General features: G+C 46.3%; 1 protein-coding gene across 2 annotated transcripts in view; it reads right to left on the bottom strand.

The window, feature by feature from the left end:
- LOC123599573 (small cysteine and glycine repeat-containing protein 7-like) overlaps positions 1 to 23,164 on the bottom strand; it is a 32,605-nt gene extending 9,441 nt beyond the window's left edge. The window contains exon 1 of one of the 2 annotated variants that reach the window (XR_006713205.1): positions 22,644 to 23,164. The gene's annotated coding sequence lies outside the window, so the exon portion shown is untranslated. Of the gene's footprint in view, positions 1 to 2,498; positions 2,649 to 22,643 lie in introns of those variants that run through there. The other variant, XR_006713204.1, reaches the window with a different exon arrangement.
- Positions 23,165 to 24,985: the final 1,821 nt, after the last annotated feature.

The raw sequence follows: 24,985 nt of genomic DNA, 5'->3' as shown, positions 1-24,985 counted from the left end.
AAGTCTGAACTGTAGGTCAGAGAGACTTCGATGTTTCTTTTGTAAGCGAATTACGTGGCATGTAGAAATGGTATTTTAGGAGCACGTACCTGGCAGCAGCTTGTAGGATAAATTAAAGACGAAAACCTATAGAGAGACCAATGAGATGACTCTAGGTAGGAAATTCCATCCGCGTTAAAAATTCAAGGATCTCAAATGCAAACGTCTTATTAAAATTCTAGTTCGTCATAATACATTCACTAATGAACACAATGGGCTTATGTCTTAGAAGCAACTACAGTTCGGGGCGCCTGGGTGGCTCAGTCGGTTGAGCGTCCGACTTCAGCTCAGGTCATGATCTCACACTCCGTGAGTTCAAGCCCCGCGTCGGGCTCTGTGCTGGCAGCTCAGAGCCTGGAGCCTGCTTCGGATTCTGTGTCTCCTCCTCTCTCTGCTCCGCGCCCCCAACCCCCCTGCTCATGCACTGTCTCTCTGTCTCTTAATAATAAATAAACGTTAAAAATTTTTTTTAATAATAAAATGTGTATTTATTTTGAGAGAGAGACAGAGGGTGTGTGTATGTGCATGAGCATGGGAAGGGCAGAGAGAGAAAGAGAGAAAGTGAGAGAGAATCTGAAGCAGGCTCCACGCTCAGTGTGGAACCCGATGCGGGGCTTGATCCCATGAACCGTGAGACCATGACCTGAGCCAAAATCAACAGTCGGTCGTTTAACTGACGGAGCCACCCACCCACCCCTATTTTTTTTTCAGCTCTTTTAATATGCCAGAAATAATTCTAAGTATTTTATCTGCCTTGATTCTTGCAATAACCTTCCAAAGAATATACTGTCCATGCTCCCAGTTTACAGATGAAGAAAAAGTAAGACACTGGAACATTAATTGTCTTAAGGCCACAAAGAAACTGGAGTCAGGACAGCGGCACAGGCAGCCTGATCCCAGAGCCAGCCCTCTCAACCACGCCGCAACCCTGTACTTCCTGTCTTCAAAGTTCAGCGTCTAGATCAGGGGTCAACGCGCTAAGGCCCACTTTTGGCCTGCCACCTATCTTTGTAAACGAGGTTTTATTGGAACAAAGCCACTCACACATTTAAGTGTTGTCTATGGTAGTTTCCAGTCACAGTGGCTAAATTGAGTCATTGCGACAGACATCATGTGACATTCATCCGGTCCTTGACGGAAAAGTTTGCCAAACCCTGGTCTGGATTATGCAGCATGCTCAGTCCAAAAGGAATTCTGAGTACGGGCAAACTGTTTTTGACCTGATACCCCAACGAGCTGCAGTGGGGTACGAGGGTGGCCTCTTTTGCTCTCTCTCCCGCTCAAATAAGCCACACCCTTCTCTGAGCTTTTGCAACTGACTTCCCTCCTCCGTGGAACCCGTTTTGTTCCCATCGCCAGAATTGGGATGGCTTTCCTATTTATTTACCAGTCTTTGGGATCACGGGCGCCTACTCACAGTCTGCGAATAACCAATTTAAAGTGGTATTTCTTTCCAACAAATGAATACTATTCCACGTAGAAAATCTATTTTTGTATCTGCATAGAAATAACAGCGGTAGAGTAAGTGGGGAATATTTGGATCCGTGTAACACTCCTTCCCAAGGCTAATGTGGGGTGAATGAGGCACCCACCCGGGGTGAAAATTTAAGGTGGCACCCAAAACCTGAAATCATCACGATATTTTTAATGCAATATTAAAAAAAAAATCAAAGTAGGTGCAAGAAGTCCCTGATGAAAACCATAACAACATTTTACCAAAACAGAGGGCTGGACACCACACTTGCCCGACTCGGCCTCCCCTCGTCCCAACCCCGCGGCTTACTACACAAGCATTTTTTTTTTAAGAATACCAAGCAGCCTTGGTCTTTTTTTTTTCCAACCTTTATTCATTTTTGGGACAGAGAGAGACAGAGCATGAACGGGGGAGGGGCAGAGAGAGAGGGAGACACAGAATCGGAAACAGGCTCCAGGCCCTGAGCCATCAGCCCAGAGCCCGACGCGGGGCTCGAACTCACGGACCGCGAGATCGTGACCTGGCTGAAGTCGGACGCTTAACCGACTGCGCCACCCAGGCGCCCCACTACACAAGCATTTAACACGGTTTAGTACCGACTAGTTCTTCCAATGCCTCCACAAATCTACCAACACAAACATGGCGTACCCTCCCCTATTAAAGACTGTGGCAGGAGGGAAGATACATGTGGTTAGACGAGTACAAACGACTTAAGACCCCATTGCCCCTGGAGCGGCTTTTCAATTCTAATCACTCCAGGAGAAAGGCCTCCACCATGAACACCATGCCAGGTTCCACAAGGCCACTGAGATGAGCAAAGCTGGTTCCCACCTGCACACCTGCTCTACAGCACTGTCTGGGAGCTGAGAAAGCCAGCGTGGCATCCAGCTGACTGGATTTGATCCAGGCTCCGCCATACAGAGGCTGAGAGACTTCCCCTCACAACCCTGATTTCCTACGTACACAGTGGGGATGATTTTCATACCTGCCTCTTAGATTGTCGTGTGGACCACATGGGAGGAGGCTTGCTAGAAATGCCAGCGGCCACCATCGATATTGTTGACTCCATGGGTAACGAAACGACCCGTTCCCCCGGCTCCCCCACCTGCCCTGATTAGTTCACCTGCCATCTAGTGTCCACCCATCTGTCCAGGCTGGAGCCCCCACTCTTGGATTCTTGAGTGCATTTGCTTCTCCACTCAACCTTGAAATGTTTCTCGAATGTCCCATTGTATGGCAGGTCCAGCCGCCATCATCAGTGCCCAGATCACCACAGCAGCTTCTTGTCTGGGTTTCTGCCCCTCCCTCCACCCATTCTCCCTGTGCTGCCAGACTGGTATTTTCTCCAAAGTATATCACTCCTCCACCGAAATCCTCCAAAGAATCTTGCACAGTGTGGAACGCGACGTCTGCCCATTTGTGCAATGTTTTTCCTGGTCCGGACTTTGCTCACCTCTCCAGCCCCGTCTCCTCACGGGACACCGTCACCCTCCACTCTGCAGCCACACCGAACTCGGGCTGCCCCCGTTGGTCACGCTGCCTCTCACCTCTGACCTTTGCACACAGTTAGGTGCCTCTGCCTGAGATAGACCCCAGCCGCGCCCTGTCCCCTGACACGCCCTCTTCCCAGAGGTTGCCTTAACCTTTCTGGACTTGGTCTAGGTGTCACTTCGTCCATGAGCTTTTCTATGACCCTGGCACCCCACCCGAAGCCTGGGTTAGGTCTTCTTGCATCTCTGTGACACCGCACGCTGCTCCCAGCCATAGCGCTTGTCACATTACACAGTATTTCCCATGTACTTGTTTGTGTCCCTCATCACGTGAGTAGCCCCAAGCCAGGAGCCGTGGTTCACCATCTCCTAGCCCCAGTATCCGGCACAGCACAAGGCACAGTGAGTGAGCACCATTCTGGAGCCTGACTGGACAGTTACATCAGTGGGACAGAACTGAAAAAATTATATCTATAGATAGATAGGTTCCTCAAAAATTATGTAGACTGGGGCTCCTGGGCGGCTCAGGGGGTTGCGCTTCCGACTTCGGCTCAGGTCATGATCTCACAATTTGTGAGTTCGAGCCCCGCATCGAGCCGTCAACGCAGAACCGGCTTCAGATCCTCTGTCCCTCTCTTTCTGCCCTCTTCTGCTCGCACCCTCTCTCTCTCAAAAATAAATAAACATTTAAAAAGTTACACAGATAATTAGAACAATATATATATATAATTATAAATACAATTTTATCTATCTATCTACCATCATCTCCTGTTTACAAGTAACAATAGTAAGACACAGAATACGTTATCCGATACTATAAAAACAAGGAAGCGTTATGGGAGCTCAGAGGCAAAGAACTTCCTAGGCTAGGGGTGGGCAAGTGGGGAAGATGGGATTTAAGCTGAAACCATGCCATCTGTACATGACCTTAGGTGGGTTCAAGACGCGTAAGCAGTAAGACTTAAAAAATAGCTAAAGTCCTGCCAGCCCCAGCCCCATGTCTCCTAGGTAACGATGGTAAACGTATACCTCCCACAGCATTTGTCAAGAAACCCGGAGCAAATCCACCAACTCCGAGGCCGCTTCTGGAGACCGGGACTCCTCTTCCTTCCTGCGGTAAGCACTGGTGGACAGATACATCCGGCCCCCACCTCCCAGCAGTGAGTTAAGTAGCTGTCACCTGGATGAGCAGAGACCTTGTGTGGTCCAGAAATACCTCTGAGGAGTGCCGAGAAGGAACTTGCTGGAATGTGGCTCTCACCCAGGCAGCAGGGTTCAAGGACCACCTGGTGGTGTGAGGAACAGCCAGATAACAGCAGGTGCATGCATGAGCTTGGGAAGACAAAGAAGGGAAGGAAATAAATGAACAAGGACACGCGTGTAAACTCTGAGAATCAATATGGTAGAGAAATAGGATTGCCAGGTTCGACGTCAGAAGAACCTGGAATTAAGTCAGGATTTATTAGCTGCATTTCTTTCCGTGAATTTCTTTTTTTTAAATTTTTTTTTTCAACGTTTATTTATTTTTGGGACAGAGAGAGACAGAGCATGAACGGGGGAGGGGCAGAGAGAGGGAGACACAGAATCGGAAACAGGCTCCAGGCTCTGAGCCATCAGCCCAGAGCCCGACGCGGGGCTCGAACTCACGGACCGCGAGATCGTGACCTGGCTGAAGTCGGACGCTTAACCGACTGCGCCACCCAGACACCCCAATCTTTCCGTGAATTTCTTAACTGCCTCAAGCTCCGTCCTTTCATCGAAATGGGTCTAATACAACCCACCTCGAAGGGTTATGGGGAGGAATAGAAGCATCCATGCATGTAGAGGGGGGTCCACAGCAACTCACCACCCATCCTTTCTTTTCTGAATGGACATGGGGGTGAAGCGAGAGCCGAATAAGGGGACCCCTCCGTTGTCCTGCTGCCGAAGCTGGGCTGGCAACGAGGTTGGCCCTGACGTCGACACTGTAAGTGGAATCAGCTCAGGCAAGGTCTTCCCTCCCCGAGGGCCTGCTGGGTGAGTTCGCTGCTGCCTGAAATCCGCAGAAGCAGAGGAAATACACAGCTGTTGGAGGCACAGGCAAGGATGCCAGCAAGAACAAGAGCCTTCCAGAGCCGTCCGGAGCACTCAGGCTCCCCGGAGGGGCCAATGCTCCCCAAACTCCCCAGAAACCGCCTGGCACCGCAGGGTAGGGCCTACGTGCCTTCTTCCTCCCTTTGGGACCCTCTTCATTTCCCAAATCCGTTTCAAGACACAAAGCACCCCCTCACCACCACCAATCCCCACCGCCCTCGCCCCACCTGGAAAACCCCCCCTGTAAATCTGAGCACAGAAGCCCGTCAGGTGAACTGTCATTTCGGGGCAGCAGCAGAGGGGGCCGTATGGCTCTCTGACGAAGGGCTGTGGGTACAGGGTCGGGTCCAGGGGTGGCCACAGGACCCTGCCGGGGCGCCAGAGCCAGAGTCAGAGCCCCATCTGCTGCGCCGCGGCCCGAGTGGCCGACACAGGAACGGACAGAAAATGGGACCAACGAAGAGATGTGATCGTGCATCAAGTCACTTTATTAGGAAGTTTAAAACAGCAGATGTAGACAGAGCCACAGAAGAGCCAGCACGCGGGCAGAAACCCCCAAAATGGCCAGAAGCCAGGCCCGAATATTTATCAGAGATGGAACATGACACACAAATAAACCCTTGGGGCTCCCAGGAGGCTGGGACTTTGCCCCGATGTCTTCTCACAAGCTCTCTGGTTGCATCGTGGTTCCGTGCTGCACGGTGGCGGGGAGGGAGGATTTGTGCCAGCGTGGGCACAAGAGGATCTCGGAAGGACAAAGCAGGAGGAGGGGGAAAGCTGGTGACAGGCCGAGGGAAAGGAGACGGAGGAGGGTGGGCCAAGTCTTACCTGCAGGGCAGGGGGGCTCCCGCAGCTCCTGGGCAGGGGTGAGGCCGCCCGCCCACCTAGCTGCAACACTGCTTCTTGCAACAGCACTTCTGCTGACAACAGCACTTCTGCTGGCAGCAGCCCTTCCCGCAGCCACACGAGCCGCAGCCACACGAGCCGCAGCCACACGAGCGGCGGCAGCAGCAGACCACGGGGACGCTGCAGCAGCCCCCGCAGCAGCCGCAGCAGCAGGGACAGCAGCTGGAGCAGCAGCCCACCCGGTAGCACCTGCAGGTGGTGCAGCTGCCGCAGCCGCCGCCGCAGCCACCACAGCCGCCGCCGCAGCCACCGCAGCCACTACCGCAGCCACCGCAGCCACCGCCGCAGCCGCCGCAGCCACCGCAACTTCCGCAGCCACAGCACCCCATGGTGTCAGCAGAGAGGATTCAGGAGAGGGGAGGAGGGAGACTCAGGAGGTGAGGGAGGTCTGGTGCCGCCTCCTGCTGGGGGAGGGGCTTATATACCAACCGTGGAGGTGGGCGGGGGAAGACATGTGACCACTTCCCTGTTGTTTATTTCAGTTCCTATAGGAAAACTTCAGGCCCTTCCTGTTTATTTCCTGACACCTTTAGTCCCATTAAGTCACATATTTTCCGTTTAAGTAAATTTATCTCTGTTTCACCCAGTGGGAATATTTAGCAAAGAACCCAGCTAGCCCGTTTTCAAATATAACTGGTCTTGGAATAGATGAGCTGGAGGAAACCCATCTGGCCACTGTTCGCCTTGCTAGTATCTCCGCAGGGGAATTGTTATTTCCCTTGACACCTCTTTCAGGAAAACTCTTAGGGGTCTTTTCAGCGGGAGGAAGAGAACATAGAACCCTAAATAAAGGAGGTAAGTTGTGGGGGCACCTGGGTGGCCCAGTCGGTTAAGCGGCCCACTTCGGCTCAGGTGACGCTCAGGTCACGATCTCACGGTTCGTGGGTTTGAGTTCCACGTCCGGTTCTGTGCTGACAGTTCAGAGCCTGGAGCCTGATTCGGATGCTGCGTCTCTCTCTCTCTCTCTCTCTCTCTCTCTCTGCCCCTCCCCCACTCGTGCTCTGCCTGTCTCTGTCTCTCAAAAATAAATAAATGTTAAAAAAAAAAAAAAAAAACTTGCAACATCCACTCTTTCTACCCCTGGTCTGCATGTCACAGATCAAAGAGGCTACATACATCTAGACTAGAAGATACTTCTACCTCTCCTACCTGGGATAGGGAAGCCTGACTGCAATTAGAAAAATCATTCTCAGTGGAGAAGCCCACGGTCCCCGGATTCATCTTCAGGACCTTAGCGCCCTGCCTTGTGATTAATTCTCTGTGCATGAGTCACGTGTGTACATTTAGTCCCAGTCCCAGACCAGACCATAAGGTGACGAGGAGGTGAGCTTTCAGAGGGAAGTTCCTCTGTCCCCAGAGACTCCCTCCTCTGATTGGCTGGCCTCAGAGTGTTTGCATTAATCTAAAAATAGCACTAACAGCCCATGACTTGCTCACATAAATAGCACTTTTTTTTTGGGGGGGGGGGAGAGAAATAACTACATTTTCCCCAAAATTTAGTGAACACAGTGACATTGTTTTACACTTCTGCAAACCTCTTTAACGTCTGACTTAGTCAAAGACGCCTGGATTCTCATTATCTACCTTCTGTGTTGAAACTGTTGTACGGTGTGGTTTTGATCAAAATGCATAAAGAAAACCCAGCCTCGCGCAGATGCGCAATTGAAAAGGATGCTCTTACCAGCCTCAGGGCCCCGCCTGGGTCCTTGAGCCACACACTGAAGACCGCCAGAACAGAGCTTTGGAAAATGTGGGCCCCTGAGGAAAGAAACCACTTAAAAATGCACCCAACTATTGACTTTAGCCTCATCAGGTATAATAAATCCCTACACATGGTTAGTATATGGTACAACAATGGCTCCATGCCATTTACTAAAACTTTATTGTTTCTATAGTAAAAAAAAAAAATCCTACCTTCTGCTGCTATATTTTCCAGTGGTGCACATTTTGTTGTTACTCAACAGTCCTCGGCTGATTGTCTTTAAAGTCCAGACTCACCAGTAACAATCTGACTCCAATTTGCTTTGCAGCCTAATCGTCTGTCGGGGGCTCTAGAGTAACCCAAGCCTACACGAGAAGGGAGAGCTTGGGAATTAATACCATTAGGACCAGTAGTTAATCTTTATGGTGCAGGCACTATGTGCTGCACGGTGTGCGAAGCACTTAGAAATTAAGACAGAGACAAGAGCAATGAAATAGGCAAGACTCAGCAGGGAACACCCTGCAGAAGAAGGAACCGTATCCACAGAGCAAAAGCCCCGTGGGATGAAGGTGGCAACACAGAGCTCACCCTAGATCCCTCCTGTGACTCAGACCTTTTTGCTCTTACTAAGGAAATACAGCAGCCGTACAATCATTACTTGAACTTTTATCCTTCCAAATGTCCCTTGTGACTGTGTCGTTAGCCGAAGTTCCACCCCTGAAATTCTGTTCATTTTTAAAGACGCAGTTCAAGTGTTAGCCTTGCGCAATTCCTCCAAATGAAACTGATCTTTCTTTTTTCCAACCTTCGGCTGTGTCTTCATTCCATCACAACAAAGGAAGGCGAGAACAAGACAAGGAAAACAGGCAGAAATGGTGTTGAGTGGGAGGACAATGGCGACGCAGGAGGGGGCTGAGATCTGGTAGCGCCCCTGTGGAAGGCATTCTGGGAACTAGTGGGACCCTCCATCCCATCCTCCTCTGCACTCACCTCTCTTCTCTCATCAGCTCGGCTCCCCTTCTTCCTCCGGCAATGACCACTTCCAATCTCGTCCCCTTTCTTCAGATGCCAGATGCCTCCTCCTTCACTCTGAGAAGGCACTTCCTACCATAGAATCTATAAAGTTGCCTGACTCAGTGCCGTCTCTCTCCTTCTTACCTTGACTTATAACCACGGTGGTGCTCCCCCTACTCCTCCCGTCACTGGCCGGCCCCTCCCTCTGTGCTCTGAAGACCACCCTTCTGGCCTTTTGAATCTCCTTTTTCATGCACCTCCCACCTCCACAAATCTCCTTTGTTCAGCACCTACGTAGTGCCCACCTACTGTAGGCACTACAGACACAGCAATGAACCCCTTCTGCTTTCTAGACCCTTCTCATCAGCATCTAAACCTTTATTTTTTTTTTAAGGATTTTTTAAAAAATTTTATTTTGGGAGAGACAGGGACAGCACAAGGGGAAGGGGAAAGCACAAGAGAGAGAGGGAGAGAGAGAGTCCCAAGCAGGCTCTGTACTGTCAGTGCAGAGCCCGATGCGGGACTCGAACCCACAAAACCGTGAGATCATGACCTGAGCCGAAACCAAGAGTCGGATGCTTAACCTGTGGAGCTACCCAGGCACCCCAAGCATCACATCCTTTAGGATGGCATCTCTCCCACCCTCAAGCAAGGAAACACCTCTGTTAGGCCCGGTCTGCCTCCTGCTCCTGCCTCTTGTCTCTCCTGTCCTTGACACCCACACTTGCAGAAAGCGTCATCCCAATACCCTCTAGATGACAGGCATGAGTGCAGTGACATTAGAAAATAAGGATTGACCTTTGACACTGTGTACCTATATCGAATCATCATCCTGTAAACTTAAATATCTTCTAATTCTGTCAATTTTACCTCAATAAAGCTGGGGACAAATGAAATAAAATAGGGATTCAGTGGGGATCAAGAACGTGGGATAGGACAGTCAGCACAGCATGCATAAGATTATATATAGTAAAATGCATTGGCAATCTTTTAATACATAAAAGATTTATATATTTTTTAATATATAAATCATAAAATATGTAGAAACAAAATATTACCCATGATTTCACTAAACATAATTACTGATAACTTAATAACACATGTATGCATATTTAATATAATTTTTGCTTTTTCTGATCATGAAAGCTATACATGTTCATTGTAGAAAGTTTAGAAAATGCACAGAAATACAAAGAAAATAAATATTACCCACCGTCACACCTTACTGGAATAACTACTGTTCACTCTAAGTTTCTTCCAGAACTTTGTGCATACGCATATGCATTATTCAAAAACATAATTGGGGATGCTAGGGTGTATCCTGGGTGTTACGGTGTGTTCGCTTACTATAATCAATAAATACCACCACCGAGGACTCCAGAAATTCTCCACTCCTCCCTAGAGGACAGCTTCACTGGAAATGCTCTAACTCAAGTCCCGGATGGTCTCCATGTGGTTAAGTCCAAGGTATGTTCTCCAGGCAATTTACAAGGTCATTTCTCAGCATTGGGCAGTTGGCAAATCACTCTTTCTTGACACGCCCTTCTCTCTCGGCATCGGTGAGGCAAGGTTCTGTTTCTCTCCTCGTCATTTTGCCACTCGTCCTCCAAGTCTACTTTGCAAAACGTGACTATTCGAGAGGCTCGAGAGTCGGCATATAGACTTCCTTGGTGCTGTCTCTTCCAGAAAAGGTCACTTCCTTTATAGCTTATTGACTCCTTTGTTGAATGCCGTACGTTTTATTACATAGATCAACCTTCTTTCAAAATCTGATTTTTGGGGGCACCTGGGTGGCTCAGTCGGTTGAGTGTCTCTGGCTCCTGATTTCTGCTCAAGTCATGATCTCACGGTTCATGAGATTGAGCCCTGCATCAGGCTCTGCGCTGACAGCACGAGCCTGCTGGGGATCCTTCCCCCCTCCCTCTGTCTCTCTCGCCCTCAAAATAAAATAAACATTAAAAAAAATCAAAATGAAGAAAAATAAAGTCTGATTTTTCCGAGGCACCTGGGTGGCTCAGTCGGTTAAGTGCCTGACTTCAGCTCAGGTCATGATCTCACGGTTTACGAGTTCCAGCCCTGCACTGAGTTCTCTGCTGTCAGCACACAGCCCACTTTGGATCCTCTGTCCCCACCCCTCTCTCCGCTCCTCCCCCACTCCCTCCCTCCCTCCCTCTCTCTCAAAAATAAACATTTTTTAAAAAAAGAGAAAACATTTCAGGCTAAAAGTCTTCTTCAGAAAAATCAGATATTTTTATAGTTCTTATTTTATTTTTTACATGTTTATTTTTGAGAGACAAAGAGAGTGGGGGAGGGGCAGAGAGAGAGAGAGACAGAGACAGACAGAGGATCCGAAGTGGGGTCTGCACTGACAGCACAGAGCCCAATGCAGAGCTCAAACTCACAACCCCTGTGATCATGACCTGAGCTGGAGTCGGACACTTAACCGACTGAGCCATCCAGGCACCCCCAGTCGGAAACGTTTTCAGTAATATTTTCCCAAATGTGGGATCATCTTTTCCTCACTTTCATGGGAAGGTGGAGAGCATCACCAGGTCTTCTGACAGTGATCTGGATAATTAGGGAGCTACAACTCTTTTTTTTTTTTTTTTTTTTTTTATTTTATTTATTTTTTTTTTTTTCAACGTTTATTTATTTTTGGGACAGAGAGAGACAGAGCATGAACGGGGGAGGGGCAGAGAGAGAGGGAGACACAGAATCGGAAACAGGCTCCAGGCTCCGAGCCATCAGCCCAGAGCCCGACGCGGGGCTCGAACTCACGGACCGCGAGATCGTGACCTGGCTGAAGTCGGACGCTTAACCGACTGCGCCACCCAGGTGCCCCAGGGAGCTACAACTCTTTATCCACCGGAGTCAAGACCAACACTGACCAACAGACTTTTGGCAACGAAGGAAGTGTTCTGTTCTGAGGCTGGCCAATATGGTAGCCACTTACCACATGTGGCTGCTGAGTACTTAAAATACGACTAATGGGGCCGAAGAACAAACCTTCTTGACTTACTTAATTTCGATTAATCTAAATTTAAATTGCCATACATGGTGAACGGCCACTTCAGTGAAGAGCCAGCTCTAAATGGACAGCACCACAAAAGAAAGGCCCACGCTTCATCCTTCTCTGGGTCAGTTCGCCAAAAGTAATTGTCTCCTACATTCCAGACATTGTGTAGCCGGCAGGGGGAGTGAGGTGAATAAGAGGGAAAACTGCTCTTAACGGAGCCTGTCAAGGCCATCAAAAAGAGACAGAAGTAACCCATAATAATGTAATATGAAAAGCTCTAGAACAGAAGGCCAAGCGGAAAACATACAGAAGATCAGTTAATTAAATTCCCAACACCTAGCATCAGTCCTGGTATATAATACAGTGAGTTCTGCTATAACACTTGTTTTAAAAATGCAGATTTGTTCCAAGGAGGACATTATGCTAAGTGAAATAAGCCAGACATAGAAAGACAAATACTGCATGTTCTCGCTTAAGTACGGGATCTAAAAAAGTCAAACTCATGGAAGCAGGGAATAGAAAGGTGGTTTCCAGGGGCCGAGGGAAGGGGACGAAGGGGAGATGTTCGTCAAAGGGTGCAAAGTTTCAGTTAGATGAGTAAGGTCTGGGGATCTCATGCACAACATGGTGACCATAGTTAGTAAGACTGTATTGCGTCCTTGAAATTTGCTTAAAAGAGTTCGTCTTAACTGTTCTCAACGCAAAAAGAAAAAAAAAGGTACCTAAGTGAGACGATGTATGTGTTAATTAACTGGGTTATGGTGATCGTTTTACAATGTGTACATATATCACATCATCACATTGTACACCTTAAATACATAATTTTGTATTTGTCAATTATACCTCAATAGGGCTGGAAGAAGTTTATTCCAAGGAGATTGATACATGAGGGAATAATTTGAGCAGAATGCAAATTCTTTGCCTCTGCAGGGCTTTGCCCATAAGAGACGCCAAGTAAATATAGAAGGCTGCATCCAGCTAACACACACACACACACACACACACACACACACACACACACACTTCAGACAACTAATGACCAGCCTCCTGGGTGCCCTATGTCCTGAGCTACACTCATCCACACTTGTAGTCCCAACTCTCCCTCCCATTTCAGATCTTCCCCCTTCCATCCCTTGACAATAACACAAGCTGCAATCCTTCTCAGACCTCCCTTCCACAAGCAAATTTCACATCTTTTTCAAGATAGAGCGCCACATTTCTGATAGGATTTATAGATTTTTTGTTGTTGTTGTTTATTTTTGAGAGAAACAGAGTGTGAGCAAGGAAGGGCAGAGAGAGGGAGAGAAAAAATCCGAAGTAGGGTCCAGGCTCCGAGCTGTCAGCACAGAGCCCGACACAGGGCTCGAACTCATGAACTGTGACATCATGACCGGAGCCGAAGTTGGACGATTAACCAACTGAACCACCCAGGTGTCCCAGGATTTATATACTTTAAACATATGTGTAAAATCATGTACAATTTTTATTAAGCTTTTTTTTTTTGAAAACAAGTCACTGATTAAGTTTTTTGAGTGCTGTTCCCCAACCCCATAAGCCCTGTGGTTTTTAATCGTGTGATTTTGTACAGCTCTACAATTTGGTGGAACACACATGTTGTGTTATAGCAGAAATGACTGTAGGTCTAGAAAAATATCTTAGCAATGGCCATACCTGCGCCCCTGATCTTGGATTCTCAACACCATTCTCCAATAAAAGGAACCAGACTCTTTGGAAGAAAGGCTGATTCCGGGTCTGGGGCTGGGAAAGGATGAAATGGGCCGTGACCATCTTGTGCCAGAATCTAAGTTGATACTCAGAAAATGACAGAGATATTTTTAAAAGGTACAAGAGCCAGCTTGAAGGTGTGGCTACTGGAAAAAAATGTAGGACAACTTGAGCATCAGAATGATGACAGGAACAGATGATAACTCATTGAATATATTAGGATTATTCATTCCGTGAACTCACACTGATGTAAATGAATAAACGGGTAACGTACATCTTTACCTTGACCAGATGCTGCTGAACTGCTCTGCAAATTGGTTGTAGTGAATTATATTCCCACCCGATGTTGTATGAAAATTCCAGCATCCTCACTGATATCTGCTAGTATCAGACTTGAACACTTTGATAATCAGGTGGATACAAAAGGTACCACAGTGTGGCCTTCATTTCTACCTTTCTGATCATTAGTAGCATTGAGCTTCTTATCACATGTCAAGCTGTGTCTTCTGTGACTCCTCAGTTAATATCCTTTACGCATTTTCTGTTGTTTCCCTTTTTAAAACTGATTTTCTCCTTAGCCTGTGACTGGTTTTGACTTTTGTTTTCAGCATCATTTTGTAAAGACGTTTTCTTCTTTTTCATGTATTTTGTCCTTAATCGATCTATTCCTTTTATATTTTAAGAAATACTTTACTAATTTGAAGTCATAAAGAGACTTTTCCACATCTTCCGAAAATGTCAAGTTTTGCTTTTCACTTTTTGATCTTAAAATCATCTGGAACTTTTTTCTTTCTTTAATGTTGATTTATTTTTGGGAGAGAGAGCATGCGAGTGAGCGGTGGGGGGGCAGAGAGAGGGGGCGACCCAGAATCGAAGCAGGCTCCAGGCTCCGAGCTGTCAGCACCAAGACCAACGTGGGGCATAAACTCACAGACCTCGAGATCATAAGCTGAGCTGACGAAGCTGGAGGCTTACCCAGTTGAGCCACCCAGGTGCCCCAGATCTGGAATGTATTTTAATGTATAGTATGAAGGACCCTCATATTATTTGTATCCACATGGATAGCCTAGAATTTCAGTACCAATATTGAATGGCTAGGATCTTCTCCTGATTTGTAATGTTTCTGCCATATACCAAATTCCAAAATTTGTGTGATTTCATCTCGGGGCTCTCAGTTCCTGTCCACTAGTCTCTCTGTCTCAGTAACAGAATATCACACTGTTTTAATGATCATAGCTTTAGAATTAGTCCCAATATCTAATAGGTGAACTTCTCTCCTCATTCTTCTTGAAAACAAACAAACAAACAAACAAACTATATTTGACATTCTTTGCCTTTTGTTTTGTCAAACAGATTTTAGGAGAAGCTATTACATTTTTTTTAAAAAGTGAACAATGAGGGGCACCTGGGTGGTTCAGTCGGTTAAGCATCTGACTCTTGATCTTGGCTCAGGGCAGTATCTCAAGGTTCATGGGTTCAAGCCCTGCATCAGGCTCTGTGCTGATGGTGCACAGCCTATTTGGAATTCTGTCTCTCCTTCTCTCTGCCCCCCTCCCCTGCGTGTGCTGTCTCTCAAAATAAATAAACTAAAAATTTTTTTTGAATAAAAACAGTGAATAAAGAAACGGTGAAAAGAGACCATGATTTAAAAAAATCTCTTAGGAGGGGCGCCTGGGTGGCTCGGTCTGTTAAAAAATCTCTTAGGGTTTTTAGCAGAATCGCAATGAATTTGTTACTTACTTTGGGAAGGAGTAACATCTCTATTCATCAATGTTCTGCAGAGAAACAGGACCAATAGGAGAGCTGGGTGTAGTAGAGACACATAGATTTACTATAGGAATTGGCTCACGTCACATGGGCTGAGAAGTGCCACCATCTGCCACCCTCAAGCTGGCGAATCAGAAGAGCCACTCATGTCATTTGGTCTGAGTCTGAAATCCGAGGGCAGGGGACGATGGATGTCCCAGCTCAAGCAAAGAGCAAATTTGCCCTTCTGTCGCAGACTCTGGGTCTGGGGTTCTCTCCTGTCCAGCAAGAGAGCAAATGCAGGGTAGAAATGCGAGAGAGGCTAATGTCCAAGAGGAAACAAGAGCCCCGAATAAGGGTCCTTGCTTTGTTTTTATTAGGATCAGAAGGCTTACAAGCACCGATGGACGTTTGCAAAGAGACAATGAAACTGTGAACATTACCTCAAGGGTTTGAGGGAAACGGGGTGTGGAAGATATGTGGTGTTAGGGGTTTGGGTCAATACACAACAAAGTCCTGGTGCTGGGCAGATGGTTGTTAACAGCAGACGTGAGGCGCCACCTCTGTTTACCTAAACTTGCCTAGGGGACAAGACAGACAGAACATACTACCTCTGGGTCAACAAGCACCTTTCTTTTGCTAATTAGCTCCGCTCTGGGCAACTTCGCCCCGCAGGGGTCTATAGCCCTGTTTACCAGTTCACCTAATTTGGTCCTTCCTTCCTGTGAAAGCAGATTTCTGCTATTGTACTAAATTGGGGGGCACTTCTGCCCCGAATCTCTAATCTTGACCTAATCTTGGATGTTTTCACCCTGAGATTTCCTATTCCTATACCTTTGTCCTATACTGGGGGCCTTTGCCCTGTTTACCTAATCTTGTTTACCTAATCTTGGATGCGTACATCCTGTGGCTTTCTCTTACTTTCTGCCTTGTTAACCCATCGGTGCAAGCTCAGGGAATTCCTAAGCTCATTCCCCACACCCTTCTTCTGCCTTTGCGTCCCAGCCAAATCCTCAGTGGATTGCATGATGCCCACACCCACTGATGAAGCTGTCGTCTTCGCTCAGTCCACTGCTCTCAATGCTAAACACACTCAGAAAAAGATGTCTTATCAGATATCTGGGCATCCCTTAGCCCAAGCAAGGAGATACAGGAAACTGACCATCACAACATTGTTTAGATATTGAGAATTCCCATCCATAAACCTAGGACGTTTCTCCATTTATTTCCTCTTTTATGTCCTTCAACACAATTTAATAATTTTCTTTCTAAATGTCTTGCACGTCTTTGGGGTTAAGCACTGTTATAATTTTATTGCTATTTTGCATGGGTCTTTTTGAAATATTTATTTGTTTGTTTGTTTTGAGAGAAAGAGAAAGCACGTGAGCAGGGAAGGGGCGGAGAGAGAGAGAGAAAATCCCAAGCAGGCTCCACACTGTCAGCGCAGAGCCCGACACAGGGGTCAATCTCATGACTGAGATCATGACCTGAGCCCAAGTCAAGAGTTGGACACTTAACCGATGGAGCCACCCAGGAGCCCTTGAATGGATTTTTCAAATTACATTTTCTATTTGATATGTAAGAAATTCTTTCATTGCTGAAAATTGATTTGCTTTCTTTTCAAACTTTTTTCCCCTCCAGGACTTCTAATTACCTCTGCTATGTTAGTGCCAATTTCCCAAATGGAGACACATAGTACAGCACACCCTAGATTATTTGAATATAAGCCCATTTGAATAGAGACTTTATATACCAAATTCATGGACTTTTAAAGAGCGATTAGATGAGATAATGTACATAAAATACATATAATTAGGGTAAGATAAAAGATAAGAAAAAATGCCAGTCGGGTATCTCTCCCTGAGAGGCTAAGATCTGCCAAAGAAGAGAGAAAGATGAATCTCCATGGTTTAGATCATCTGATACTAACCAAAGGAATTTTACTTGAGGGGGGTCTGGGTGGCTGAGTAGATAAAGCATCCTACTCTTGATTTTAGCTCTGGTAATGGTCTCACAGTCATGGGATCAAGCCCCTCATTAGGCTCTGTGCCAAGAATATGTAAGAAATTCTTACAATGGAGCCTTCGTGGGATCCATTCTCTCTCTCTCTCACTCACTCTCTCTCTCTGCCCCTCCCTCACTTGTCTCTCTTTCAAAAAAAAAAAAAAAAAAAGCAAAAAACAAAAAACAAACAACAAAAAAGAATTGCACTCACAGGCAGATGTATTGGGGGGGAAAGCAGTGTTTTATTATCTATTTCAGTTCTGATTCCTTTGAAAGCAAAGGTAATTTATCTGAAATTGAAGGAGAATTAAGTCGTGTCTGCTCCTGAGGAAGTAACAGGAAATAAACATGCCTCTGGTCAAAACAAGGAGGGAGAGTGAGCAGTATCCTGTGTGAAACCCCCAGATACAGTATTTAAGGGCCCCCAGGGAAGAGGCAAACATCAGACCTCCCTCGCCCGGAGTCTCCCTCTTCTCCTCACCTCTCCCAAGTCCTCTCTACTGACACCATGGGGTGTGGTGGCTGTGGAAGTTGTGGTGGCTGCCGTGGCTGCCGTGGCTGCGGCTGCGGGAAGGGCGGCTGGAAGAAGCAGTGCCCTACCGGCCATCCGGCCCCCCTCTGGTAGAATGCGCCCAGACGGCGCTTGCCTGTGGGTCAGACTTTCCTCCAAGTCTCCCCATTTCTCTTCCCACAACCTGGAAGTCAGTCGTGGGCACTCGGAGCTGGAATTTGAGACTCTCCTGTCTGTCACATCACAAATCCATCATTTCAATGGACCCTGCTAGTGATGTGAACAAGAACTAGGAAAACAAGAGTCAGCCCAGCTGCCGGAGTCAATTCAATGTGGAACAGACTGAAAGTGGAATCATGGCTACTCACTTATTTTTGTTTTTCTGAAATACTTTCCCACAACTTCAGTGCCTTGCTTGTATCATGCCCTCGCATTACGTGCCAATTCCACTGTGTTCTCATGCCCAGCAGTTCTGTCCTGCTGAAAATCAAGTGCACAGATAGGATAATGGACCATACATTGATGGTTAACATTTCTTTTTTTTACATTCATTTGTTGTCTTGCTATGAAAGGATCTTTTGTGCTCCATAAATTCATGCAAGCTAAATAAAGAAACGCTTGTTGGGAAGAATGTCCCCGATTGTCAGAGTCGTGTCCCTTGCGGTCATAGTTGCACTGAGATGCGTTGCGGGCCAATCGCAGGGCCCCTCAAGCTCCGGGGGAGCTGAACAAGCAAGGCCATGGATTTGCCTTAAGAGCTATCTTCAAAAGAAAGAAGTTGACACATTTTGTTCTATCCTGTTTTCTGCCAATGACCACGTACAGACCCTCAAAAGAATTGGATTTTTAGGGGCGCCTGGGTGGCGCAGTCGGTTAAGCGTCCGACTTCAGCCAGGTCGCGATCTCGCGGTCCGTGAGTTCGAGCCCCGCGTCGGGCTCTGGGCTGATGGCTCAGAGCCTGGAGCCTGTTTCCGATTCTGTGTCTCCCTCTCTCTCTGCCCCTCCCCCGTTCATGCTCTGTCTCTCTCTGTCCCAAAAATAAATAAACGTTGAAAAAAAAAATTAAAAAAAAAAAAAAAAAGAATTGGATTTTTATGTCAGTCTCCATTCCAAGCAACCAGCCCGGTCCCTAGCTGTTGGAGAACCCCTTTCATGGTTGAAATTTCGATTTTCATCTTTAATCCTTGCCATGAACTGTGCAGATACTGTTTTCTGCATCTTTTGTTTGAACGCCCTACCGCCTCCTTCACGACACCCAAGACTGTGACTGACTCCATTTCTAGTCTTTGAGACTTGGCTTCCAATCACATGGTCCGTGCTTCAGGACTGCATGTGACCCAGCGAGCAAGGGGCCTGGACTGGAGTCGGAAAGCCCTGGAGAAGAGGCACTTCCCAGCATGCACTGGTCAGCCAATGACCAGTGAGAGGACCAGAGGGCCTCTGCCTGAAGTTGGCAGGGTCGGGGGGGGGGGGGCGGTTAAGACCTCGGAGGTAGACCACAGCTGTGCTTCGGGTTGTGCAGGAAAGCCTTTACCTCTTCCTGCTGAGGTCACTTGGAACGCTGTCTGCATCAGGTAGGTCAGAACTGGATATTCGCCTTGCCAGAAAAAGCCTTCCGTTTTGCTTTGAGGTTCTGAAATCAAACCTCACCCCTCTCAGAGTGATCTTCTCTGGTCAGTGGATCGGAAGCAGCTCTTAGGTTGTTTGTCAACACCCAACTGTTGCGTGTCACTTGGCCCTTCTTTATTTTTTTTCTCTCTCTCCAAGAGAGTTGAACTCTGGCTGCATTATCTACACTCTCAGGGCCGTGTTCCCGCTGCTCATGGCAGTGCCTGGCGCGTCCTCAGGAAAGACCCACTGTGTTAATAAAAGGAAGCTCTGTGGGGCTTTCTCTGAGCCTCTCTCCTCTTCCTGGGTCAGAGTCAGTTACTCCCTCACCTGTGCGAGCACCTGCCTTCTACGTGATCTTACTGGTACCTTCGTGCGGTCATGCATGTGCCTGTTTACAAGCCCTTGAAGTTCTTGAGGGCAGGAACCCTCGTGCTTGGTGCTGCCTTCCCAGGCTCCTTCACTGTGTAAGGCATCAATTAATATTTGATGACTGAATGACTTCACCCTCTTTCCAGGGTTTGACACCAGGTGGTCGTGTCACCAACGATCCACTTAAAGCCATTTACAAGGCCAGTGGTGATGGATATTGAACGTGTCTTGTGTGAGGTGTGGGGGTCAGGCACGGGAGACCTGACATTTCCCTTCTCGTTAAAGTGCACAATGGGGCTGCGTCATTAAGCTTCTGGCCAAAGACAGGCTTCCCAGAAAACTCACCAATAAAGGGCAAAGCCAGAAAGCCTAAAGCACGATGCTCTCGTCTAGGAATATTTTGAATTGAAACACTTTTCTAAAAGGCACGTCACCTAAAAGAGCAGAGTAAGGAAAAGCCCCATAATAATACAACAGATTTCATTCAAATTAAAATCCATGGTTTTCAAAAGGGATGTTCAAGTGGCCTCTGGGGTTTGCCAAGCTTCTGGGAGGTACCCAGAGTGGGTGATGGCAACTCACAGAAAAAAGTCATCTTAAAAGCAGACATGCCTTTTTTTCATCTGTGCTATTATGAGATCATGCTAATACTCTTTTGAAAACACATTAAAACGATCCCGCAATTCATCTAGAGTTTTATTGTTATTGTGGCTTTTGTTGCTTGTTACAAAAATGTGTAATTAGTTAACAAGCAAAACTGTTACCAAAAAACAAAAAAACAACAAAACAAACCCAAGCCAAATAGGCAATAAAAAGGAAACCTTGGGAATGCGGTACCTAAACTAGTCCTAGTGGAGGTTGCGTAACACCCTCTATCCACGTGTCGCGGCTAGTTTTCAACAGGCTGGAAACTCAGCCTCCAGAAAGAAGACTTTCTCCCTGCTGCCTCTCACCCATCCGCATCTGCAGGCCACGCTGCACCCAACCACACAACCCCCGGGGCCCAGGGCCCTTGTTCAGTTCATTCATCAGCCTCTCGATCCTGGGGTACAAAGTTTGGCCGGCAGGACCAAGAACAAAGCAACACACCTAATTCCCTGGGACCCAGTGTCTTCAAACTGGCTTTTAACTATTTTTCAAGGAGGATGTTAGTGACTATTCTTTTCCCTTTGAGTTATTCTGCCACCGAACAGAATAAAGAACTAGAAACTAAGAGCCATTGAAGGGGACATGAAACAGGTGTCGGGGGAACATCGCTAACCCACCAGGAGCCAGCAGGTAAGACCAAATTCTCATCAAACACTTCTCCATGCTGGCCATAGGCTATGGGGCTGAGTATTTTTACCCAGGAATGAGCAGCTCTGAAATTGCTCACCAGACTGTAGGGATACAGTGTGGGAGGCTGTCATTCGCACTGGAGGCTCTACAAAACCTTTTGAACTGGAGGTCAGAAAAGACCCTGGGGGCTGTAAGCTGGTGAACTAGAATGGGGTCAGGACAGCGTGAGAGGGGGAAGATGTACACTGGGGAGCCCGAACAGGGAACTGAAGACAACAAACAGTAAGAGAAAGCCTTAAGGGCAAGTGACCAGTATCCCTCTTTTCCTTAACGTGGGAATTGGTGCCTTGGGATGAGTGAGCATTGAGTGGGAAGGGGGGACCGTGTGATCTGGTTTTGTCCGTATCACTGGGCAGTTGTCTGCCTCTCGATGAGTCACCAAACCTCTCTAAGCAGCCCTTCTTTCCCTTGTAAACATTGGCTCACACTCCCCCAAGGGTCCCGGCAGCTGTTCAATTCGTCGGTGAGTTCAGCGACGGTGCAGAATGGATCATTTTATCTCGAAAGTACTTCCCCGATATATACTTATTTAGGGAATGACTCACCTGTCTGAAGAGTGGAAAACGCGTTATTTTTATTTGTTCTGAATTGAAGACTCATTCCTATTAATTGGATGTATACAATTCATGTGTGAATATATTGTTTATTTTCATGATAAGCGGTTAAGCAGGTAATGCTAAAATTGCAATTTCAATCAATATTAGCATATAGACCCAAATTTTATTCTTAAAAGTTAGGCTGGACCTACCAGAAATTTGGACTCTAAACAAGCAAAAACTTGAAACTAGAACCACGATGCTAATAATGAAGACATAATAATAGTTGACACCTATGGAGCACACACAGACATCCAAGTAACTTAATTCTGATGACAATCCTAAAAGATGGGTATCACGATCCACGTTTTACAAATGGAGAAACATCCGGGGAAATTAAGTAAGCTGCCAAAGAGGCAGGGCCTGCTGAGGTGTGGAGCTGGAACTATGATCCAGGTTTGAGGGATTCTACAGCCCATGCTTTTAGTTCCCTCGCTGTAAACACCAGCAGAGAGACGGGAATGGTGAATGGCTGGACACCCAAGGTCAAATGGTGGCTGATGATGCCTAGATGTGCTTGCATATTTTAGCAGTAACTATTAGCGTTGTTCATTCTTTCTGGACGAGGAAAACCAATTTATCAGGATTTATTTGAAGGACAACTCGACTGTTTCTTGACTTGAGCAATGTCAGTGCTCTATCACTTTAAAAGTAGAAGAGAGGGGCATCTGGGTGGCTCAGTTGGTTGAGTATCTGACTTCGGCTCAGGTCATGATCTCACGGTTTGTGGGTCCGAGCCCCGAGTCGGGTTCTGTGCTGACAGCTCAGAGCCTGGAGCCTGCTTCAAATTCTGTGTCTCCCTCTCTCTCTGCCCCTCCCCCGCTCGTGCTCTGTCTCTCTCTCAAAAATAAACAAACATTAAACAAAATTAAAAAAATAAATAAAAGCAGAGAAAAGTACCTATCAGTTTCCTTCTACACTTGGGGCAAGGACCCATTTTCTGTTTATACCTATGCTAGTCACCCCTTCCTTTCTCATTGCCACTTGTCTCTTCTCTTCCTTCTCCCACAACATCTCAACCCTTATTACCTGACATGGTGGGATAGATGCTTTCACTGCAGAAATATCCCATCTAGTCTCTCCATCCAGGCAACCATGGCATCTTATGTGAAATCTTAGAATGATCGTTAACAAAGTGCCGGCACGTAATCCATTAGGACCAGACTGCTCATACAACATCACTTGAGCTAGTGGATATTATTTGGTAAGTGGCTGATAGCTAAAGCCAGGAAGGAAAGCAGTGGAATCACCAGCAGGGAAAGCAACCACATCATCACAAAGAGATGAGTCACAGGGACCCAATTTTATCACCCCTGGGAAATGAGTCCAAGGAATTCAATTTAGGATAATGTATGTATTTAGCTCACTTGTTTAATCACTCAAAGAAAAAAATGAGTGCCTGGTAGGTGCTGGCTTGGCGCTATGGATTCAGATGAAGTCTTCTAGTCCATTAGGGAGGTTAAGTATTTGAATAACTTATCCATACGTAGGATTGTTGTGGGTTTTTTTTTTTTTTTTCAATTTTTAATTGAGATATAATTCACATACCATAAAATTTACCTTTTAAAGTGTATAATTCAGGGGTACCTGGGTGGCTCAGTCAGTTAAGGGTCCAATTTTGGCTCAGGTCGTGATCTCACAGTTCATGAGTTCAAGTCCCATGTTGGGCTCTGTGCTGACACCTCGCAGCCTGAAGCCTGCTTCACATTCTGTGTTTCCTTTCTCTTTGCATCTCCCCTGCTCATGCTCTCTCTCTTTCTCAAAGATAAATAAACTTTTTTAAAAAATTAAAAACCAATAAAGTATGCAATTCAATGGGTTTTAGTATATTCACAAAACTCACTATTTAATGTCAGAATATTTTTTAATCACTCCAAAAAGAAAACTACATCCATTAGTGATCATTTCCTGTTCCCATTCTTCCTTCCTTCCAGCCCTGGTAACTCTATGCTACTCTCTGTTCTTTATGGATTTGCCTAGTCTGAACACTTCATCTAAAGGAATCATAAACAGGGTTTGTGTCTGCCTTTTTTCACTTAGCATAATATTTCCACAGTTCATCCGTGTGACAGCATAAATCAGTACCTCCTTCCTACGACTGAAAAATATTCCATTGTCTGGTTATACCATTTTATTTCTCCATTTATCAGTTGATGGGCATGTGGGTGGGATCTACTTTTTAGCTATTCTGAATAACGCTGCTATGAACATTCGTATACAAGTTTTTGTGTAGACATGTTTTTGTTTCTCTTGGGTATACACACACCTAGCTGTGGAATTGCTGGGTCGTATGGTAACCATGCCAAACTTTACGGACGAGCCGCTAACGCATTGTCCAAAGCCACTGCATCACTTTGACTTCCCACCAGCAGTATATGAGGGTTCCAGTTTCTCCACACCCTCGCCAACACTCACTATTGTTCATCATTTTTATTATAGCCAATCCAGTAGTTGTGAAACGGTGTCTCATTGTGGTTTGTATATCCCTAATGACTGATGATATTGAACTTTTTTTCCATGTGCTTATTGGCCATTTGTATATCTTCAGTGGAGAAATGTTTGCTCAGATCTTTGGCTCATGTTTTAGTTGGGTTGTCTTTCTTATTGTTGAGTTTTAAGAGTCGCTCCAAATGGTTTAAAGTACAAAAAGAAATGTTTTACACACTATGTTCTACGAAGTTTGAAATACATGTTTAGAGCTCATATAGAAGCATATTTTTGTCTTTCAAGTTCAATAATTTTTTATGCATTTTTAGGAAATTAAATTCTAGCCGCAGTTATCATAAAAAGATAAGGTGTGTTAAAAGCTCGAACAACTCTTAGATAAGATAGTAACAAAAAAAGTGCAAATACATTTACACTTTATTACAGGAAAATAAATAATTTCTCAACTGCCATGAAATCCAGGCACCAGTTAATTGCTTCATTTGTGAACTGGCCACATGACTTTTTCAACTGATAAACAATTAGAAAAAATACTGTTAATAGCAGCCTGAACTCAGACAGGCTATCTACATATACTGAACCGCATGTCACTAAATATTGGGAAAACAAGATTTTAATTTATTTTTTTTTTTCAACGTCTATTCACTCTTGGGACAGAGAGAGACAGAGCATGAACGTGGGAGGGGCAGAGAGAGAGGGAGACACAGAATTGGAAACAGGCTCCAGGCTCTGAGCCATCAGCCCAGAGCCCGACGCGGGGCTCGAACTCACGGACCGCGAGATCGTGACCTGGCTGAAGTCGGACGCTTAACCGACTGCGCCACCCAGGCGCCCCAGGAAAAACAAGATTTTAAATACTTAGCATGTATTCCATAACGTAGATACACAATAACTTACTAAACATTTCCCTAGTGTGTTTCCAGTTT

Source organism: Leopardus geoffroyi, chromosome C1 (assembly GCF_018350155.1).
Source record: "Leopardus geoffroyi isolate Oge1 chromosome C1, O.geoffroyi_Oge1_pat1.0, whole genome shotgun sequence".
NCBI classification, from domain to species: Eukaryota; Metazoa; Chordata; class Mammalia; order Carnivora; family Felidae; genus Leopardus; species Leopardus geoffroyi.
Note: the sequence above shows the minus strand (reverse complement) of the source record. Positions and strands in the feature narration are given on the sequence as shown.